Genomic DNA, 22515 nt, shown 5'->3' with positions numbered 1-22515 from the left:
GGCCCATATAGATAGGTGCCCTGAACTCTCCACCGCTTAGACTCATACCTGGCACAAAGAAAGATGATTTTGGCAGTTGGACGTAAATCTTCTCAGTCTCAGGACAACAGGAGTTTCTCAGGGTAGTGTACTGGGCCTAACCATCTTAAACCACTTCATCAATGAACTTCTTGCCATCATAAAGTCAGAAGATGTTCGCTGATGATCGAACAATTTTTAGCCCTGTTTGCAACTCCTCAACTCCTCAGCTGCTGAAACAGTTCATGTCCATTTACAACAAAATCTGGACAACATCCAGGCTTGCGCTGACAAGTGGCAAGTAACATTCGCGCCACACAACTGCCAGGCAATGACTGTCTCCAATAAGAGAGAATCCAACCATCTCCCCTTTACACTAACTGGCAGTCTGATCGCTGAATCCTCCACTATCAACATCCTCGGGGGTTACCAATGACCAGAAACAGAACTAGACCAGTCAGATAAATAATGCGGCTATAAGCCCAGGTGGGAATTCTCCTGACTCCCCAAAGTCTGTTCACCATCTACAAGGCACAAGTGTGATGAAATAGCCTCCACTTGCCTGGATGAGTGCAGCTCCAACAATACTCAAGAAGCTCAACACCATCCAGGACAAAGCAGCCCACTTGATTGGCATCCCATCCAACACCTTCAACATTCACTCCCTCCACCCCCAATGCACAATGACAGCTCTGTGTACCATCTACAAGATGCAGCAACTCACCAAGGCTTCTTTGATGGCACCTTCTCAGCCCTACCAGCTAGAAGGATAAGGGTAGTAGATGCATGGGAACACCACGGGCGCAATTCTCCGCAAATCCGGCATGCCGTGAAGGCTGGCGTGAAACTGGCCGTGTTTCATGCCAGCCTCGGAGCTCCGTCCCGGGACCCGATTCTCCCCCACCCCCGGGCGGGGCTAGTATCGGGGCCCGGGGAATCACGGTGACGCGGAGTTAGCGAATGTCGCTAACTCCGCCCGCCAAGAGTCACGGCGGCTGATGCGCACGATGACGTCAGCCGCGCATGCGCAGGTTGGACGGCTCCAACCCGCTCATGCGCGGATGACGTCATCACGCAGGCGTGTCAAAACCACGCATGCGCGGGCCGTCATGCCCCTCAGAAGAACAAACAGTGCGCAGGTATCGGACCCGCTGCCCACAATCGGTGCCCACCGATCGCAGGCCCATGCCACCCTTGGCACGGCCATGGTGCGGCCGTGCCAATCGGTGCCATGGTTGTCCGGGACGGGCACTTTGCGGCCGTTTTCACGAGCGCTGAAAGCAGGTGTGATAGCAGCCGTGAAAACGGCCGTAAACTCCGCGGTATTCGGCCCATCGGCCTGCGGAGAATCGCTGTTCGCCGTAAAAAACGGCGAGAAGCGATTCATGTCGGGGGCGGCCGGAGGGGGGGGGAGAATAGCGGGAGGCCGTGAAAATTGTCGGGAAGACCCTCCCGCTATTCTCCGACCCATCGTGGGCAGCGGAGAATCGCGCCCCACCACCTACAAATTCCCTTGCAAGCCAATCTTGACTTGCAACTATTTTGCTATTCCTTCACTGTCGCTGGCTGAACTATTGTCAAGGAAGTCTCATTTACATGTTCAATTAAGGGGCTTGCAGTGCCAATTGAAGCTTCAACTGTGGTTAATGGGTGGTAATATAGTGTGATCAATCTCTGCTTATGTACAATCCATTTTGCCCACTTTTGTCCCTGAATGAAGTGCAACTGATTTTTAAATGTTTGACTTGATGTGATTTGATTTATTATTGTCACATATATTAGTGTACAATGAAAAGTATTGTTTCTTCCATGCTATACAGACAATGCATACAGTACATAGGGAAGGAAGGAGACACCACAGAATGTAATGTTACAGTCAAAGCTAGGGTGTAGAGAAAAGGCCATCTTAATACGAGGTAGGTCCATTCAAAAGTCTGATGGCAGCAGGGAAGAAGTTGCGCCGAGAATGACACGGACGGCATGCCTAATGACGTCAGCCGCGCATGCGCAGGTTGGCCGGCTCCAACCCGCGCATGCGCGGCTGACGTCATGACGCTGACGGCTCGAACCCACGCATGCGCGGTGGCCATCTTTCCCCTCAGCCGCCCTGCAAGACGTGGCGGCTTGATCTTGCGGGGTGGCGGAGGGGAAATAGTGCGTCCGATTTGGACGCCGGCTCGACAATCGGTGGGCAGCGATCGCGGGCCTGTCCCCTCCAGAGCACAGTCGTGGTGCTCTTTCCTTTCTACGCCACCTACAAGCCCCAAACGGGCTTCTCACTCCCGTTTCACGACGGCAGCGACCAGGTGTGTTTGCCGCCGTTGTGAAACGGCCGCGAACGCAGGCCGCTCGGCCCATCCGGGTCAGAGAATCACCGTTCGCCGTGAAAAATGACGAGCGGCGATTCTTCCGAGCGGGGGGAGGGGTCAATCGCGGGGGGCGCCGGGGGGAGTGAATTTTGTTGGGGGGCCCTCCCGCGATTCTCCCACGCCGTGTGGGGAGCGGAGAATCGCACCCCACAACTACCCACCTGGCTTATGTGGTTAACTCTTAGAATACCCTCTTAGAACAGGGATGGGCAACAAATGCTGGCCCAGCCAGTGATGTCCACATCCCATGAATGAATCAATGTAAACTGAATAAGGAATAACAAAGCAAAAGAACCAGTGGAAAATAACTACCTTCACAGAGTAGGACTTTAAGCGTGGAATTTTCTGCTTGAAAGGGTCATGGAAATAAATTGAATAGTATGGTTCCAAAGGACATTGGATAAGTACTTGAAGAGGGGAAAAGAAAACTCGAGGAGCCTCGCAAAAGAGCAGGCAAGTGGGACTAATGTGATCATTCAGTCAAAGGGCTGGCACAGGCAAAATGGGCCTAATGGTCTCTATCCGTGATGCAAGGTTCTGTGATTTAAAAGATTTGCTCTCAGAAAATAAGAGAACTAATAAGTGGTCAGTCAGTCAAAGGTAATGAGAATGCTTCAATATAATAGGTAAATGTTAAGATCCTTAAGAGAGAACATATTATTAAGTGAATAACCAGTGAGAGATCCCAAACGGCAAAGGTTTGACTGACATGCTTTCTCTTAGCTCATCACTTCACAATGAGTTTGGGTCATAACAGCTGTCAGCTAGTTTTCAGCAGTGTAAGAAAATAGCAGGCATGCTTAAGAAAGATTAGAAAAGCAGTACTTTGTTCATTTCAGTGGCATCAACTGAACGTTCCTGTGAATTGGACCACAAAGACATCGGAGCAGAATTAGGCCATTCAGCCCATCGAGTCTGCTCTGCCATTCATGATATTTTTCTCATCTTCTGCCTTCTCCTCATAACCCTGATATGGGCAGCACGGTAGCTTAGTGGTTAGCACTATGGCTTCACAGCACCAAGGTCCCAGGTTCGAGTCCCGGCTTGGGTCACTGTCTGTGCAGAGTCTGCACGTTCTCCCCGTGTCTGCGTGGGTTTCCTCCGGTTGCATCGGTTTCCTCCCACAAGTCACAAAAGACATGCCATTAGGTGAATTGGACATTCTGAATTCTCCCTGGACAGGCTCCAGAATGTGGTGACTAGTGGCTTTTCTCAGTAACTTCATTGCAGTGTTCATGTAAGTCTACTTGTGACAATAAAGATTATTATTACTATCCTCATATTAATCAAGAATCTATCTATCGGACTTCCGGTGGCGGCCATGGAGTGAGCTTTCGCACAAGTGGTGGCTTCTGCTCAAGGTGGATTTTTTTGGTCTTTTCTCCCTCCGAAGGGTGAAGTATTTGAATGCAAGGAGTGCAGGAGTGTCGGGGGGAAGGCTTTACTCCTCTTGTGTGGCTGGTGGACGGATCTACAAACTAGGAGTTGTAGCCATGCTGGCCACGCAAAAGGGACACTGAGCCAAACTAAAATGGGAGACAGCAGGGAAAGCCTGTTTAGTAAGAACAGACAGCCTGCTCTCAACTAATTAGCATTTTGCAAGCAGCAAACCAGTTTTCTGGCCAGGTGCAGATCTCCAGCCAAAGGTGTTAATGGCAAAGCGCTTAACATCCTGATGAGGCGGCCCAGATCCAGACACACACAATGGCAACAGTTCCATCTCAATGTAGCACTTAATTGGTGGAGTAGACAGGATGGCACCAGAGTAACAAATATCGAAACCACCCCCCAACATCGAGGAAAGCCCCGCATTGGAGGATTTCGAAGGTAGCCGTTTGGAAACGTTCCAATCGGTACCGAAAGGTAGAGCCCGCCTAGAAGGGGGCAAGGACATGAGAGAGGGGTATAAAAGCAAATCCCCCACAGAGCCCCGGTCTGTTAAACCCGTGCTCCGGCTCTGACTGACATCTTGCATCCTGACTCCAGCCGTTGAGCACCAGCCGCCGAAACCGTAAGTTCAACGCTCGCTACGCGATCCAAGCCCACTAGACTCCCAAGTACCAGAACGCTTGCTGAAGGCTGCAGTGCCAGACCAGGACGAAGGCCTCGTTCTCTGACCTTGCCTGTTCCTGTTAGATAAGTATTCTGTTTGCTTAAGTTTAGTTATAGCTTAGTCTCTTAGTGTGTGCATGAGTATTTATTATAACTGTATAATAAATATTGATCGTTTGAACTTTACTAATCGGTGTATCGTCTTTATTACTTTGAACTTGACCTTGGAATACTTGTGACGTTGCCTATACGGCAACTGGCGACTCCAGAGCTAAACAATTACATAGAACAGAGCCTAGTAGTGTTAAGCACACGTCGAACTCGGAGGCGTGTTAATACACTCCAATAAACGCGTTTTACGCCCATAGTAAAACGTGCAACAGAGTGGGGCAAGAAGAAAAGAGCTGCTGGAAAGGAGATTCTTCGTGGTGTGATACAGGGTAAGGTGGAGGTGGCCCTGCCCGCCCAGTGGTCAACGGAGCAGCTAATAGAGTTCCTGAATGGAAAGTTCTGTCAGCAGAGGAAGGAGGTCCTGGAAGACCTGGCCAAGGTGGTGGAACCCATTAAGTTGGGGATCGAGAGAGTGGAGCAGAGGCTGGAGTCCCAGGACGGGCGATCTGGAAAATGTAGGAGGCGGTGGGGGAGCACAAGGAGCAGTTGGCCTCATTGTTGGCTGAGCTAGGAGCGATGTGGGAGACCCAAAAGAGGCTGACGGAGAGGGTGAGGGACCTGGAGAATTGCTCCAGAAGACAAATTCTGAGGATCGTGGAGATAACCGAAGGCATCGACAGTGCGAAGGCCAGCATGTACATAACCAAAATGTTGGAGAAACTTATGGGAGAGGGGCCTTTGACTGGCCTTTGGAGGTCAACCGAGTGCACAGGGCGCTGATTAGGAGGCCACAGGCTGGTAAGCCGCCAAGGCCGATGGTGCTGAGTTTACACCATTTTCTGGTCAAGGAGTAGATTCTCCGATGGATGAGGCAGAGGGGAAGTGCACTTGGTAAGGGAATGAGCTGCGAGTGTACCAGGACCTGTGTGGCAGAACTGGTGAAGAGGAGGGCCGGGTTTAACCAGGTCAAGGCTGCAATCTTTAAAAAGGTGGCGAAGTTCAGAGTATTGTACCCGGCCCGCCTTTGAAAATCGCTTATTGTCACGAGTAGGCTTCAAATGAAGTTACTATTTTGGCACCCAGAAGAGGTGATGGAGTTCATGAGGGACAATGGACTAGGAGGAGAGGGAGGGCATTCAACTTTGTAGAAGTTTGTGCATGTTTTTGCTTTTTGAAAAGTTATTTTCTTTGAAGAAGTTGTGATGGTGGGTTTTCTGGAGAGCATGTTTTTCATGGGGGAACATCGAGAGTGAATGTACCTTCTTTGCTCTTTAGGGGGGAATAGATAGGGGGAGTTGTGGGTGGCAGGGAAGTTGGAGGCCTTGGGTGGGGGCCATCATGCTAGCTTAGCGGACTAGTTAACGGGAGTGAAGTGTGTGATGGCATGCATAAGCTATCATGTATAGAATGATGTAAATGACCTCTAACCAGCAGGTGGGGGTGTGAATCTACCACGTGACTCTGTACCTCGAGGAGTCTGGAGATACTCGTGTTTGTGAATAGTCATACTTGCAGTAGCTCTAAGATAATTTATCATAATTAGTAGTTTGTAATATATTTCTTGTGGTTATCTTTACCACATTTATTTTATAATAAAATACTTTAACTGGACGTTCTCCAGTGCATCATTCATCCCGGCCCAGCACCAAAATCATAACAAAGTGGGGTGTTGTCAGGAGGTAGGCACGGGGGGGGGGGGGTTTGTGGGGTGGGGGGGAGCTAACGTTTTGTTTAAAGGTGGTGGGGGAGGGGAAGGTTGCTGACAAGAGTGTGATTGATGTGGCGCACTTGGAAAAGGATCGATGATAGATAGATAGAGAAATACAACACAGAACAGGCCCTTCAGCCCACGATGTTGCGCCAAACTTTTTTCCTAGGTTAATCATAGAATTATGGACAATTTTTCATGGCCAATCCACCCAACCTGCACATCTTTGGACTGTGGGAGGAAACCGGAGTACCCGGAGGAAACCCACGCACACACGTGGAGGATGTGCAGACTCCGCACAGACAGTGACCCAAGTCGAAATCGAACTTGGGACCCTGGAGCTGTGAAGCAATTGTGCTATCCACAATGCTACCGTGCTGCCCTTAAGAAGTTAACCTACACTCCATTATTCTACCCTAATCCATGTACCTATCCAATAGCCGCTTGAAGGTCCCTAACGTTTCCAACTCAACTACTTCCACAGGCAGTGCATTCCATGCCCCCACTACTCTCTGGGTAAAGAACCTACCTCTGACATCCCCTCTATATCTTCCACCATTTATCTTAAATTTATGTCCCCTTGTAATGGTGTGTTCCACCTGGGGGAAAAGTCTCTGACTGTCTACTCTATCTATTCCACTAATCATCTTATAAACCTCTATCAAGTTGCCCCTCATCCTTCTCCGTTCTAATGAGAAAAGGCCCAGCACCCTCAACCTTTCCTCGTATGACCTACTCTCCATTCCAGGCAACATCCTGGTAAATCTCCTTTACACCTTTTCCAAAGCTTCCACATCCTTCCTAAAATGAGGCGACCAGAACTGCACACAGAACTCCAAATGTGGCCTGACCAAGGTTTTGTACAGCTGCATCATCACCTCACGGCTCTTAAATTAAATCCCTCTGCTAATGAACGCTAGCACACCATAGGCCTTCTTCACAGCTCATTCCACTTGAGTGGCAACTTTCAAAGATCTATGAACATAGACCCCAAGATCTCTCTGCTCCTCCACATTGCCAAGAACCCTACCGTTAACCCTGTATTCCGCATTCATATTTGTCCTTCCAAAATGGACAACCTCACACTTGTCAGGGTTAAACTCCATCTGCCACTTCTCAGACCAGCTCTGCATTCTATCTATGTCTCTTTGAAGCCGACAACAGCCCTCCTCACTATCCACAACTCCACCAATCTTCGTATCATCTGCAAATTTACTGACCCACCCTTCAACTCCCTCATCCAAGTCGTTAATGAAAATCACAAACAGCAGAGGACCCAGAACTGATCCCTGCGGTACGCCACTGATAACTGGGCTCCAGGCTGAATATTTGCCATCCACCACCACTCTCTGTCTTCTATCGGTTAGCCAGTTTGTTATCCAACTGGCCAAGTTTCCCACTATCCCATGCCTCCTTAGTTTCTGCACAAGCCTACAATGGGGAACCTTATCAAATGCCTTACTAAAATCCATGTACATTACATCCACTGCTTTACCTTCATCCACATGCTTGGTCACCTCCTCAAAGAAGTCAATAAGACTTGTAAGGCAAGACCTACCCCTCACAAATCCGTGCTGACTATCCCTAATCAAGCAGTGCCTTTCCAGATGCTCAGAAATCCTATCCCTCAGTACCCTTTCCATTACTTTGCCTACCACCGAAGTAAGACTAACTGGCCTGTAATTCCCAGGGTTATCCCTATTCCCTTTTTTGAACAGGGGCACGACATTCGCCACTCTCCAATCCTCTGGTACCACCCCTGTTGACAGCGAGGACGAAAAGATCATTGCCAACGGCTCTGCAATTTCATTTCTTGCTTCCCATAGAATCCTTGGATATATCCCGTCAGGCCCGGGGCACTTGCCTATCCTCAAGTTTTTCAAAACGCACAACACATCTTCCTTCCTGACAAGTATCTCCTCGAGCTTATCAGTCTGTTTCACACTGTCCTCTCCAACAATATGGCTGCTCTCGTTTGTAAATACTCAAGAAAAATACTTGTTCAAGACCTCTCCTATCTCTTCAGACTCAATACACAATCTCCCGCTGCTGTCCTTGATCGGACCTACCCTCGCTCCAGTCATTCTCATATTTCTCACATATGTGTAAAAGGCCTTGGGGTTTTCCTTGATCCTACCCGCCAAAGATTTTTCATGCCCTCTCTTAGCTCTCCTAATCCCTTTCTTCAGTTCCCTCCTGGCTATCTTGTATCCCTCCAGCGCCCTGTCTGAACCTTGTTTCTTCAGCCTTACATAAGTCTCCTTCTTCCTCTTAACAAGACATTCAACCTCTCTTGTCAACCGTGGTTCCCTCACTCGACCATCTCTTCCCTGCCTGACAGGGACATACATATCAAAGACACGCAGTACCTGTTCCTTGAACAAGTTCCACATTTCACTTGTGTCCTTCCCTGACAGCCTATGTTCCCAACTTCTGCAGTTCAATTCTTGTCTGACAGCATTGTATTTACCCTTCCCCCAATTCTAAACCTTGCCCTGTTGCACGCACCTATCCCTCTCCATAACTAAAGTGAAAGTCACAGAATTGTGGTCACTTCCTCCAAAATGCTCCCCCACTAACAAATCTATCACCTGCCCTGGTTCATTACCAAGTACTAAATCCAATATGGCCTCCCCTCTGGTCGGACAATCTACATACTGTGTTAGAAAAGCTTCCTGGACACACTGGACAAACACTACCCCATCCAAACTATTTGATCTAAAGAGTTTCCACTCAATGTTTGGGAAGTTGAAGTCACCCATGACTACTGCCCTGTGACTTCTGCACCTTTCCAAAATCTGTTTCCCAATCTGTTCCTCCACATCTTTGCTGCTATTGGGGGGCCTATAGAAAACTCCCAACAAGGTGACTGCTCATTTCCTATTTCTGACTTCAACCCATATTACCTCAGTAGGCAGATCCCCCTCGAACTGCCTTTCTGCAGCTGTTATACTATCTCTAATTAACAATGCCACCTCCCCCCCACCTCTTTTACCATCCTCCCTAATCTTGTTGAAACATCTATAACCAGGGACCTCCAACAACCATTTCTGCCCCTCTTCTATCCAAGTTTCCGTGATGGCCACCACATCGTAGTCCCAAGTACCGATCCATGCCTTAAGTTCACCCACCTTATTCCTGATGCTTCTTGCATTAAAGTATAATGATGGACATCCAAGGGTGGGCCTGCAGGGTCATGTGACAATGGCCGGGGGCTGACCCGTAAAATGGATATGGCTGATTGGCACGGGGAGGGAGGGGCAGGGAGCCCCCCCCCCCAACCAGGCTGGTCACGTGGAACGTGAGAGAGCTGAATGGGCCGCTCAAACAATCACCTATGTTCGCACATCTGAGGAGTCTGAAGGCGGATGTGGCCTTTTTGCAGGAGACCCACTTAAAGATAGGGGATCAGACGAGGTTGAGGAAAGGATGGGTGGGGCAGGTGTTCCACTCGGGACAGGATGTGAAGACAAGGGGGTTGGCGGCGTTGGGGAATAAGCAGGTGGGTTCGAGGTGGGGAACATTGTGGCCTACCCGGGATGGGGGGGGGGGGGGAGATTTGTGATGATGAGTGGGAAGCTGGAGGGGCTGCAGAAGGTCCTGGTAAATGTTTATGCCCAAATTGGAATGATGTTGATTGCAGGAAGTGGATGTTAGGGAGGTTTCCAGACTTGGACTCACAACGGTTAATTTTGGCGATCAAAACGAGCTTGGACTGGTCGGGCCCAAGGTTGGTGACGGTCACGGCAGTGGCGAAGGAGCTGAAGGGGTTCAAGGAGCACATAGCACATGGGAGGGGCGGGTGGACCCATGGAGGTTTGGGAGACCGAGGGTGGAGGAATTTTCATACTTCTCCCACATGCACCGGGTGTACTCCCGGATTGACTTTATCGTGTTAGACAAGGCTTTGCTGGCGGGGTTGGTTGACTCGGAGTATTCGGCCCTCCAATCACGCTCTTCATGGGCTGGATTTACGAGTGGACCGAGTGGGTGCCCAGTGCTCGCACTGGATGTGGGGCTGTTGGCGGATGAGGAGGCGTGTGAGCAGGTGAGGGCCGCTATTCGGGGCTACTTGGAGATAAACGACACAGGGGATGTCACGGCCGCCATGCTGTGGGATGCGCTCAAGGCGGTGGTTAGGGGGAAGTTTATTTCAATTCAGGTGCAATTCCCGTACCAGCCTCCCCGAACAGGCGCCGGAATGTGGCAACTAGGGGCTTTTCACAAAGAACAAAGAACAAAGAAAATTACAGCATAGGAACAGGCCCTTCGGCCATCCCAGCCTGCGCCGATCCAGATCCTTTATCTAAACCTGTCTCCTATTTTCCAAGGTCTACTTCCCTCTGTTCCCGCCCATTCATGTACCTGTCTAGATGCTTCTTAAATGATGCTATCGTGCCCGCCTCTACCAACTCCGCTGGTAAAGCGTTCCAGGCACCCACCACCCTCTGCGTAAAAAGCTTTCCACGCACATCTCCCTTAAACTTTCCCCCTCTCACTTTGAAATCGTGACCCCTTGTAACTGACACCCCCACTCTTGGGAAAAGCTTGTTGCTGTCCACCCTGTCCATACCTCTCATAATTTTGTAGACCTCAATCAGGTCCCCCCTCAACCTCCGTCTTTCCAACGAAAACAATTCCACTCAACCTTTGTTCATAGCTAGCACCCTCCATACCAGGCAACATCCTGGTGAACCTCCTCTGCACCCTCTCCAAGGCATCCACATCCTTCTGGTAATGTGGTGACCAGAACTGCACGCAGTATTCCAAATGTGGCCGAACCAAAGTCCTATACAATTGTAACATGACCTGCCGACTCTTGTACTCAATACCCCGTCCGATGACTTCCGGTGGCTGCGATGACGTAGGAAGCCACACATTTGGGAGCTCTCGTTTTAAACGGGTTTTTCGGCTCTTTTTAGAGCCCAAAACGGAAATTTTTCGACGTCTCCCGGTGGGGGAAGGTGTGCTGAACGACTTTCCCCGCAGTCCATGACTCGAACTCGGAGTGGAAAGGGGGAAAAAACGGCAGCAGCTCCCCAGGAAAAACGGGGGAAGGAATCCAAGATGGCAGCCGGAGGAGCTCCAGAGGAGTGGAGGCTGTGGGCCCAGGAGCAACAAGCTGCTCTCCTGCGCTGCTTCACAGACTTCAAGGCTGAGGTACTGAGCTCTCTGCAGGAAACAAACAGAAGACTGTCGGAGATTCAGACCACCCAGGGTGCTGCCATCAAGAAGTTGCAGACGCAGGCCACTGAACGAGAGGAGGAGGCCGTGGTCCTCGTGAGTAAGGTGGAGGGGCACGAGGCACTCCACAAGAAGTGGCAGGAACGCTTCGAGGAGCTTGATCACCGCATGAGGCGGAAAAACCTGCGGATCTTGGGCCTTGCGGAGGGGCTGGAGGGGTCGGACCTGACAACCTACGTGGCTATAATGCTGAACTCGCTAGTGGGGGCCGGGTCTTACCATCTGCCCTTGGAGCTGGAGGGAGCGCACAGGGTGCTGGCCAGGAGGCCTAAGGAAAATGAACCCCCGCGTGCGGTGCTGGTGAGGTTCCACCGGTTCAGTGACCGGGAATGTGTGCTGCGCTGGGCCAAGAAGGTGAAGAGCAGCAAGTGGGAGAATGGGGTAGTACGGATCTACCAGGATTGGAGTGCGGAGGTGGCTAAGCGGCGTTCCGGATTTAATCGGACGAAAGAGGTGCTTTATAGGCAAAAGATAAAGTTCGGAATGTTACAGCCCGCGCGCCTGTGGGTAACTTATTCGGACCGGCATTATTATTTTGATTCCCCGGAGGAGGCGTGGGCCTTTGTGCGGATGGAGAAACTGGACTTGAACTAGGGGTTGGGGGTTGCGGGGTCGGTTGTAATATTTTAGTGCTGGATTCTGCTGTTGCTGTGTTCTCTTTTTTTTTGTACTTTTGCAATTTTGATATGGTTATTTACGGGGGTGTTGTTCTGCTATGTTTTTTTTTGCTGTGGGGCATTGTTTGGGTTGTGTATCTTGCGGGGAGGGTCGGGGGGGTTTGTTGTATTCTATGTCGGGTTGGGGGTATGGAGTGGGGCTGGTATTTGGGAGCTGCGTCAGAAGGGTGTGGTGGGGCGGTGCAAAAACGCGGGCTTTCCTCTGGTTTCCCGCACTGTGGGGCTGGGGGGCGGAGACGGTGACGGGGGGAGGCGGGGCCTTAACTGGTTCTTCCCCGCACTGGAGCGGTGCCTGGAGGAGGGATAGATTGGGGGATGATCCCATTTTGGGAGGGGTCGGGTTATTGGCGGGAGTTTCCGGGGTCAGCAGAAGTTAGCTGACCCACGGAAGTACAATGGAGGACGGTTCGCGGCTGGGAGGGTTCCTAGCCTGGGGGGAAGGGACCCCCTTCCTTCCCCCCCAGGAAAGGGGAATACCGGGTTGCTGCTGGTAGGGTCAAGAAGGAGCTGGTGGGGGCTGGGGGGACAGAGGTGAGGTGTTGTCACTGAGGGGACTGGGTCGGGCAGGGGGTGCTGGCCTGGGGGGGGCAGTCGACTGGCTATGGCTAGTCGACAGGGGAGGGGGCTGGGATGCCCTCTGATCCGGTTGGTCACCTGGAATGCGAGAGGGTTGAATGGGCCGATGAAGCGGTCGAGGGTACTTGCTCATCTGAGGGGGCTAAAAGCAGATGTGGCTTCAGGAGACCCACCTGAAGGTGGCGGACCAGGTCCGCCTGAGGAAGGGATGGGTGGGGCAGGTTTTCCACTCTGGGTTGGATGTGAAGAACCGGGGAGTGGCGATTCTGGTGGGGAAAAATGTGTTGTTTGAGGCATCTGAGGTGGTGGCGGATAAGGGGGGTAGGTATGTTATGGTTGGGGCAGGCTACAAGGAGAGAAGGTGGTACTGGCTAGTGTGTATGCCCCAAATTGGGACGATGCGGGCTTTATGAGGCGTATGTTGGGACGGGTCCCGGATCTGGAGGCGGGAGGTCTGATCATGGGGGGGGACTTTAATGCGGTGTTGGATCCTTCACTGGATCGGTCCAGCTCTAGGACGGGTAGGAGGCCGGCGGCGGCCAAGGTACTGAGAGGGTTTATGGACCAGATGTGTGGGGTGGATCCATGGAGGTTTGTGAGGCCGAGGGCACGCAAGTACTCTTTCTTCTCCCACGTACATAGGGTCTACTCTCGGATAGACTTCTTCGTGGTGAGTAGGGGACTGATTCCGAGAGTGGAGGAGGCCGAGTATTCGACCATTGCAATCTCCGACCACGCTCCGCATTGGATAGAGTTGGAGATGGGAGAGGTGCGGGACCAGTGCCCATTGTGGCGGTAGGATGTGGGGTTGTTGGCGGAGGAGGAGGTGTGTAGGAGGGTCCGGGCAAGTATTGAGGGGTACCTCGAGGTGAATGATACGGGGGAGGTTCAGGTGGGGATGGTCTGAGAAGCCCTGAAGGCAGTGATTCGTGGGGAGCTGATATCCATCTGGGCACACAGGGAGAGGAGCGGGAGGAGTGAGAGGGATAGACTGGTTGGAAAGATGCTGGAGGTGGACAGGAGGTATGCAGAGGCACCAGAGGAGGGACTGTTGGGGGAGAGGCGCAGCCTGCAGGCTAAATTTGATTTGCTGACCACTAGAAAGGCAGAGGCACAGTGGAGGAAGGCACAAGGGGCAGTGTACAAACATGGTGAAAAGGCGAGTAGGATGCTGGCTCATCAGCTCCGTAAGCGGGATGCGGCTAAGGAGATTGCTGGAGTGAGAGACAAGAGTGGGAATGTGGTGCGGAAGGGGGTAGAGGTGAATGAGGTCTTTAAGGGCTTTTACGGGGCACTGTACCGGTCGGAGCCAACGGGGGAGAGGAGGGGAATGGAGAGTTTCCTTGACGGGCTTTCTTTCCCGAAGGTGCAGGAGGAGAAGGTGGAGGGGTTGGGTGCGCCGATTGAGCTGGAGGAGCTAGTTAAGGGGATCGGGCAGATGCAGTCAGGGAAGGCACCGGGGCCGGATGGGTTCCCGGTGGAATTTTATAAAAAGTTTGTGGACCTAGTGGGCCCCTTGCTGGTGCGGACACTAAACGAAGCGTGGGAAGGGGGACTTTGCCCCCGACGATGTCGCGGGCGCTGATCTCTTTAATTTTAAAGAGGGACAAGGACCCCCATCAGTGTGGTTCATACAGGCCCATATCTCTCCTCAACGTGGATGCTAAGGTGCTGGCAAAAATCCTGGCCACCAGGATAGAGGACTGTGTGCCAGGGGTTGTGCACGAGGACCAGACAGGTTTTGTGAAGGGAAGGAAGTTGAACACGAATGTGCGGAGATTGTTGAATGTCATCATGATGCCGGCGATTGAGGGGGAGGCAGAGATAGTGGTGGCGCTGGATGCGGAGAAGGCCTTCGATAGAGTGGAGTGGGGGTACCTATGGGAGGTGTTGGGGAGATTTGGATTTGGTGAAGGGTTCATTAGATGGGTAAGGCTGCTATATGAGGCCCCGATGGCGTGCGTGGCTACGGTTAGGAGGAGGTCGGAGTACTTCCGGCTTTACCGAGGGACCAGGCAGGGTTCCCCCCTGTCCCCCTTGTTGTTTGCACTGGCAATTGAGGCGCTGGCGATGGCGTTGAGGGATTCAGAGAGGTGGAGAGGCTTGGTGCGAAGTGGAGAGGAACATAGGGTGTCGTTGTATGCCGATGACCTGTTACTGTATGTGGCAGACCCGGTGGGAGGGATGCCGGGGGTGATGGAGTTGCTAGCTGAGTTCGGGACCTTTTCATGTTATAAATTAAATTTAGGCAAGAGTGAGGTATTTGTGGTGCACCCTGGAGACCAGGAGGTAGGAATTGGTAGGCTCCCGCTTAGGCGGGCAGGGGAGAGATTTAGGTACCTGGGGGTGCAGGTGGCCAGGGAGTGGGGGACTCTTCACAAGCATAACTTCACCAGACTTGTAGATCAGATGGAGGAGGAGTTCAAGAGGTGGGACATGCTGCCATTATCGTTGGCGGGGAGGGTACAGTCCGTCAAAATGACGGTGCTTCCGAGGTTCTTGTTCCTCTTTCAGTGCCTGCCCATCTTTATCCCCAGGGCCTTCTTTAGGAGAGTGACTAGCAGTATTTTGAGCTTTGTGTGGGCGCATGGGACTCCGAGAGTGAAGAGGGTGTTCCTGGAGCGAGGGAGGGATAGCGGCGGGCTGGCGCTGCCCAACCTTCTGGGGTACTATTGGGCGGCCAATGTGTCAATGGTGCATAAATGGGTGATGGAGGGGGGAGGGGCGGCGTGGAAAAGAATGGAGATGGCGTCATGTAGAGGTACGAGCCTGGGTGCCATGGTAACGGCGCCGTTGCCGCTCTCCCCTAAGAGGTTTACCACGAGCCCGGTGGCGGCGGCGACCCTAAGAATCTGGGGACAGTGGAGGCAGCATAGGGGGGAAACAGGGGGCTCGACGGAGGCTCCACTGGGTGGCAACCATCGGTTCATCCCAGGGAACAAGGATGGGGGATTTAGGGGGTGGCAAAGGGTGGGCATCAGCAAATTGAGGGACTTATTTATTGGCGGGAGGTTTGCGGGCCTGGGGAACTGGAAGATAAATTTGGCCTTCCCCAAGGGAACATGTTCAGATACTTGCAGGTAAAGGCGTTTGCTAGGCGGCAGGTAGAGGGATTCCCTTTGCTGCCCTCGCAGGGGACGATGGACAGAGTGTTTTCGGGTGTGTGGGTCGGAGAGGGGAAGGTGTCTGACATCTATAAGGTAATGCAGGAGGTGGAGGAGTCGTCAGTGGAGGAGCTGAAGGCTAAATGGGAGGAGGAACTCGGGGAGCAGATAGAGGACGGGACTTGGGCGGATGCCTTGGAGAGAGTCAACTCTTCCTCCTCATGTGCAAGGCTTAGTCTCATCCAATTTAAGGTGCTGCACCGGGCCCACATGTCCGGGACTAGGATGAGTAGGTTCTTCGGGGGTGAGGACAGGTGCACCAGATGTTCGGGGAGTCCAGCGAACCTCGCCCATATGTTCTGGGCATGCCCAGCACTGGAAGAATTCTGGAAGGGGGTGGCGGGGACGGTGTCGAGGGTGGTTGGATCCAGGGTCAAACCAGGGTGGGGACTCGCGATTTTTGGAGTTGCGGTAGAGCCGGGAGTGCAGGAGGCGAAAGAGGCCGGTGTCCTGGCCTTTGCGTCCCTAGTAGCCCGTCGAAGGATTTTGCTACAGTGGAAGGATGCAAGGCCCCCAAGTGTGGAGACCTGGATCAGTGACATGGCGGGATTTATAAAATTGGAAAGGGTCAAATTTGCCCTGAGAGGATCAATACAAGGGTTCTATAAACGATGGCAGCCTTTTCTGGACTTCCTGGCTCGAAGATAGGTATCTTGGTCAATAGCAGCAGCAACCCGGGGGGGGGGGGGGGGGGGGGGGGGGGGTGTTCCTTATTGTAGTGTCTATTCTGTAACTTTATATTGTGTTAATTTGCATTGTTGTTAAAATGCTGTGTTGTTCATGGAGGTGGGGCAAATGTTTATGATTGTTAATATTATTGTTATTTTTGGTATTTTACTAAGGTGCGTTATTGTTGTATAAATTCAAAATTTTTCAATAATAATTATTTCAAAAAAAAAAAAAATACCCCGTCCGATGATGGCAAGCATGCTGTATGCCTTCTTGACCACTCTATCAATCTGCGTTGCCACCTTCAGGGTACAATGGACCTGAACTCCCAGATCTCTCTGCACATCAATTTTCCCCAAGACCCTTCCATTGACCATATAAATTTGATCTTGAATTTGATCTTCCAAAATGCATCACCTCGCATTTGCCTGGATTGAACTCCATCTGCCATTTCTCTGCCCAACTCTCCAATCTATCTATATTTTGTTGTATTCTCTGACAGTCCTCCTCGCTATCTGCAACTCCACCAATCTTAGTATCATCTGCAAACTTGCTAATCAGACCACCTATACCTTCCTCCAGGTCATTTATGTAGATCACAAACAACAGTGGTCCGAGCACGGATCCCTGTGGAACACCACTAGTCACCCTTCTCCATTTTGAGACACTCCCTTCCACCACTACTCTCTGTCTCCAGTTGCCCAGCCAGTTCTTTATCCATCTAGCTAGTACACTCTGAACCCCTTATGACTTCACTTTTTCCATCAACCTGCCATGGGAAACCTTATCAAACGCCTTACTAAAGTCCATGTATACGACATCTACAGCCCTTCCCTCATCAATTAACTTTGTCACTTCCTCAAAGAATTCGATTAGGTTTGTAAGACATGACCTTCCCTGCACAAAACCATGCTGCCTATCACTGATAAGTCTATTTTCTTCCAGATGTGAATAGATCCTATCCCTCAGTATCTTCTCCAACAGTTTGCCTACCACTGACATCAAGCTCACAGGTCTATAATTCCCTGGATTATCCCTGCTACCCTTCTTAAACAAAGGGACAACATTAGCAATTCTCCAGTCCTCCGGGACCTCACCCGTGCTCACGGACGCTGCAAAGATATCTGTTAAGGCCCCAGCTATTTCGACCCTCGCTTCCCTCAGTAACCTGGGATAGATCCCATCCGGTCCTGGGGACTTGTCCACCTTAATGTCTTTTAGAATACCCAAAACTTCCCCCTTCTGTATGACAACTTGACTGAGAGTATTTAAACATCCATCCCTAGCCTCAACATCCGTCTTGTCCCTCTCCTTTGTGAATACCGATGCAAAGTACTCATTAAGAATCTCACCCATTTCCGCTGAGTCCACGCATAAATTCCCTATTTTGTCTTTGAGTGGGCCAATCCTTTCTCTAGTTACCCTCTTGCTCCTTACATACGAATAAAAGGCTTTGGGATTTTCCTTAACCCTGTTAGCCAAAGATGTTTCATGACCCCTTTTAGCCCTCTTTATTGCGCGTTTGAGATTCGTCCTACTTTCCCGATATTCCTCCAAAGCTTCATCAGTTTTGAGTTGCCTCGATCCTATGTATGCTTCCTTTTTCATCTTAGCTAGTCTCACAATTTCACCCGTCATCCATGGTTCCCTAATCTTGCCATTTCTATCTTTAATTTTCACAGGAACATGTCTGTCCTGCACTCTAATCAACCTTTCCTTAAAAGACTCCCACATTTCAAATGTGGATTTACCCTTAAACAGCTGCTCCCAATCCACATTCCCTAGCTCCTGCCGAATTTTGTTATACTCTGCCTTTCCCCAATTTAGCACTCTTCCTTTAGGACCACTCTCGTCTTTGTCCATGAGTATTCTAAAACTTACGGAATTGTGATCGCTATTCCCAAAGTAATCATCGACTGAAACATCAACCACCTGGCCGGGATCATTCCCCAATACCAGGTCCAGTATGGCCCTTTCCCGAGTTGGACTATTTACATACTGCTCTAAAAAACTCTCCTGGATGCTCCTTACAAACTCTGCTCCATCTACGCCTCCAACACTACACGAATCCCATTCAATGTTGGGGAAGTTAAAATCTCCCATCATAACCACCCTATTGCTCCTACATTTTTCTATAATCTGTCTGCATATTTGTACCTCACTTCATGCTCGCTTTTGGGAGGCCTGTAGTAAAGTCCCAACCATGTTACTGCACCCTTCCTATTTCTCAGCTCCACCCATATTGCCTCAGTGCTCGAATCCTCCATCGTGCCCTCCTTAATCACAGCTGTGATATCACCTCTGAGAGTAATGCAACTCCTCCACTACTTCTACCTCCCTCTCTATCCCTCCTGAAGCATCTATACCCTGGGATATTCAGTTGCCAGTCCTGCCCTTCCCTCAACCAAGTCTCAGTAATACCAATAGCATCATATTCCCAGGTACTGATCCAAGCCCTAAGTTCATCTGCCTTACCTGCTACACTTCTCGCATTAAAACAAATGCACCTCAGACCACCTTTGCGTTCATCATCTCTTCCCTGTCTACTCTTCCCCTTAGTCACATTGAGTTTATTGTCCCGTACCTTACTGGCTTTAGTTGCGGCTTCTTTACTGACCTCTAACTTCCTAATCTGGTTCCCATCCCCCTGCCACATTAGTTTAAAACCTCCCCAACAGTGTTAGCAAAAGCACCCCCTAGGACATTGGTTCCCGTCCTGCCCAGGTGTAGACCATCCGGTTTGTCATGATCCCACCACCCCCAGAACCGGTTCCAATGTCACAAAAATCTGAACCCCTCCCTCGTGCACCATCTCTCAAGCCACGTATTCATTCTGACTATTCTTGAATTTCTACTCTGACTGTCCCGTGGCACTGGTAGCAATCCTGAGATTACTACCTTTGAGGTCCTACTTTTTAACTTATCTCCTAACTCCCTAAATTCTGATTGTAGGACCTCATCCCTTTTTCTACCTATATCGTTGGTGCCTATATGCACCACGACAACTGGCTGTTCACCCTCCCCCTTCAGTATGTCCTGCAGCCGATCGGAGACATCCCTGACCTGAGCACCCGGGAGGCAACATACCACTCGGGAGTCTTGTTTTCGACCACAGAAACGCGTGTCTACAGTAACTTCATTGAAGCCTACTCGTGACAATAAGCGATTTTCATTTCATTTTCATTTCATAGGGAGAAGGTGGAGCAGGGGGGAGGTGGCAAGGCTGGTGCATGAGATCCTAAGGGCAATAGGAGGTATTCGGAGCCTCCAAAGACAGAGTGACTGAAGAAGAGGCAGAGGCTCAAGGTGGAGTTTGGGCTCGTGTCCACGGGGAAGGCGGTGGGGTAGTTACAGAGAACCAAAGGGGCAGTGTACGAGTATGGGCAGAAGGCGAGCAGGATGCTGGCCCACCAGTTGAGAAGCAAGAGGCAGTGAGGGAGATTGCAGGCTAAAGGATGATAAGACAGGATGGTGTTGGACTTGGAGGGGATGAATGGCATGTTGAGGCATTTTATAGGCAGTTATACGAGTTGGAGTCCCCAGCCAGGGGGAAAGGGATGCAGCGGTATGTGGACGGGCTGGAGTTTCCCAAGGTAGAGAAGGTGCTGGTTCAGGAATTGGGGGCCCCAATTGGGTTGAGGGAGGTGATGGACAGGTTGGGCTTGATGCAGGCAGGGAAGGCCCCGGGTCCGGACAGGTTTCCAGTGGAGTTTTATAAAATGTTTGGGGCGGTACTGGGGCCACTGCTGGTGAAGGCTTATAATGAAGCAAGAGAGAGGGGGCATCTCCCCCCTACATTGCAGGCATCCATCTTCCTGATATTGAAAAAGGACAAGGATCCGGAGCAGTGTGGGTCGTACTGCCTGATATCATTATTGAACATAGTCACCAAGTTGTTGGCGAAGGGGCTGGTCTCACGAATCGAGGACTGTATCCAAGGGATGATAGGCAAGGACCAAACAGGTTTTCTGAAGGGAAGGCAGTTGTTGGTGAATGTGAGGAGACTGCTCAATGTATTTATGATGCCTTCGGAGGGACAGGAGATGGAGATAGAAGTGGCGATGGAAGGCATTTGATCGTCTGGTGTGGGAGTATTTGTGGAAGGTGTCGGGGAAGTTTGGGTTCGGGCAGGGGTTTGTAGACTGGGTCTGGTTAGTATACAAGGTGCCGGCCCCAAGTGTGCGGACGGACCAAGTGAGTTTGGGATATTTTGGGCTGCATCGCGGGATGAGGCAGGGGTACCCGTTCTCCGGTTGCTCTTTGCTTTGGCGATACAACCGCTGGCAATGGCGCTTAGGGTATTGAGGGAATCATGAGAGATTGTACAGAGGGGTAGGGAGGGCATCAAGCACAGGGTCTCGCTGTATGCGGACGACCTGCTGCTATATATTTCAGACCCATTGGGTAACATTGGGGACATTATGGGGATTTTGGAGGAATTCGGCCATTTCTCCGGCAACTACTACAATATGGGAAAGATTGAGACTAGAGTGCAGGAGAGGAGATTAAGAGAGCCGCCATTCAAGGTGGTGGGGGTGAGTTTTAGATGCTTGGCCATCCAGGTGATGCGGTTGGGTGCAGCTGCACAACCTGAACCTGACTTGACTGGTAGAGCAGATGAAGGAGGACTTTAAGAGGTGAGATGTGCTTCCACTATCACTGACGGGACAGGTGCAGACAGTAAAAATGATGATGGTGCCAAGGTTTCCGTTCATGTTTCAGGACATTCCAATCTTTGTCCCAAAGTCATTTTTGAAGAAGTTTAATGCGCTGATTGTCATAATATACATCCAGGTATAGGTGCTGCACAGACAGGCAGTGATTGACACACAGGATGACCAGTGAACACACAGAACACAGCAGCCAATCACCAGACAGGACACAACCACTATAAAGCCAGAGGGCACCAGTTTTCCCGCTCTCTCGGGATCCAGCCTCTGAGACAGTCAGAGATCATGAGCAGCAACTAGAACAAACACCATGTGGTAGTAAGATAATCTGGTCAGGTTAGCCTCAGGTCTCCAGTCAAGTCAGCATAGTGTCAACCCACAGTTTAAGCATGTATTATAGTTGAGTGTTCAGTAAAATCGAGTTGCATTTCTTCAAGTGTTGGAAGCCTGTCTCTCTCACTACTGCAGTAAACACAGTCCTCGTAGACCCAGCTACCCAACACATCACTGATCTCTGGGTTTGTGTGGGCGGGGAAGACCTTGTGGGTTATGAGGGCTTCCCTGAAGCAGGGACGAGGATGGGGGGTGGGGGCTGGCGCTGCTGAAAATGATAAACTATTACTGGGCAACAAACATCACCACAGTTAGGAAATGGCTCATGGGGGAGGGGTCAGCTTGAGGTTGGATGGAGGTGGCATTGTGCAGGGGAACGGGTTTAAGGGCTTTGTTGGTGGCGCCTCTGCCACACTCGCCAGCAAGGTACTCCATGAGCCCAGTGGTGGTGTCACCATTCAGAGTGTGGGTCAACGGAGGCAGCATTTGGGACTGGAGGGTGCCTTGGTGTGGGCACCGATCTGCAACAATCGTAGGTTTGCAGCAGGTGGGGGGGGGGTTTGGACACAAGGTTTCGGAGGTGGTGGTGAGGGGGGATAGAGCGATTTGGTGACCTGTTTATTTGGGGCAAGCTTATGAGGCCGGAGGACCTGGAGGAAGAGTGCGAGCTGCCGAGGGGGAATGGTTATAGGTACCTGCAGGTCCGAGAATTTGTAATGAGAGAGGTGCCATCCTTTCCTGAATTGCTGCCCCTGGGGTTGCAAGACAATGTCCTGTCGAGGGATGAGACAGGGGAGAAGAAGACGTCTGAGGTCTACAAGGAGTTGATGGAATAGGAGGGGGCCCTAGTGGGGTACATAAAGTGTAAATGGGGTTGGAGCTGGGAGGAGAGGCCAGGACATAGGCAGAGACCCTATGGAGGGT

Source organism: Scyliorhinus canicula, chromosome 18 (genome assembly GCF_902713615.1).
Source record: "Scyliorhinus canicula chromosome 18, sScyCan1.1, whole genome shotgun sequence".
Lineage (NCBI taxonomy): Eukaryota > Metazoa > Chordata > Chondrichthyes > Carcharhiniformes > Scyliorhinidae > Scyliorhinus > Scyliorhinus canicula.
This window is presented reverse-complemented; position numbering follows the sequence as displayed.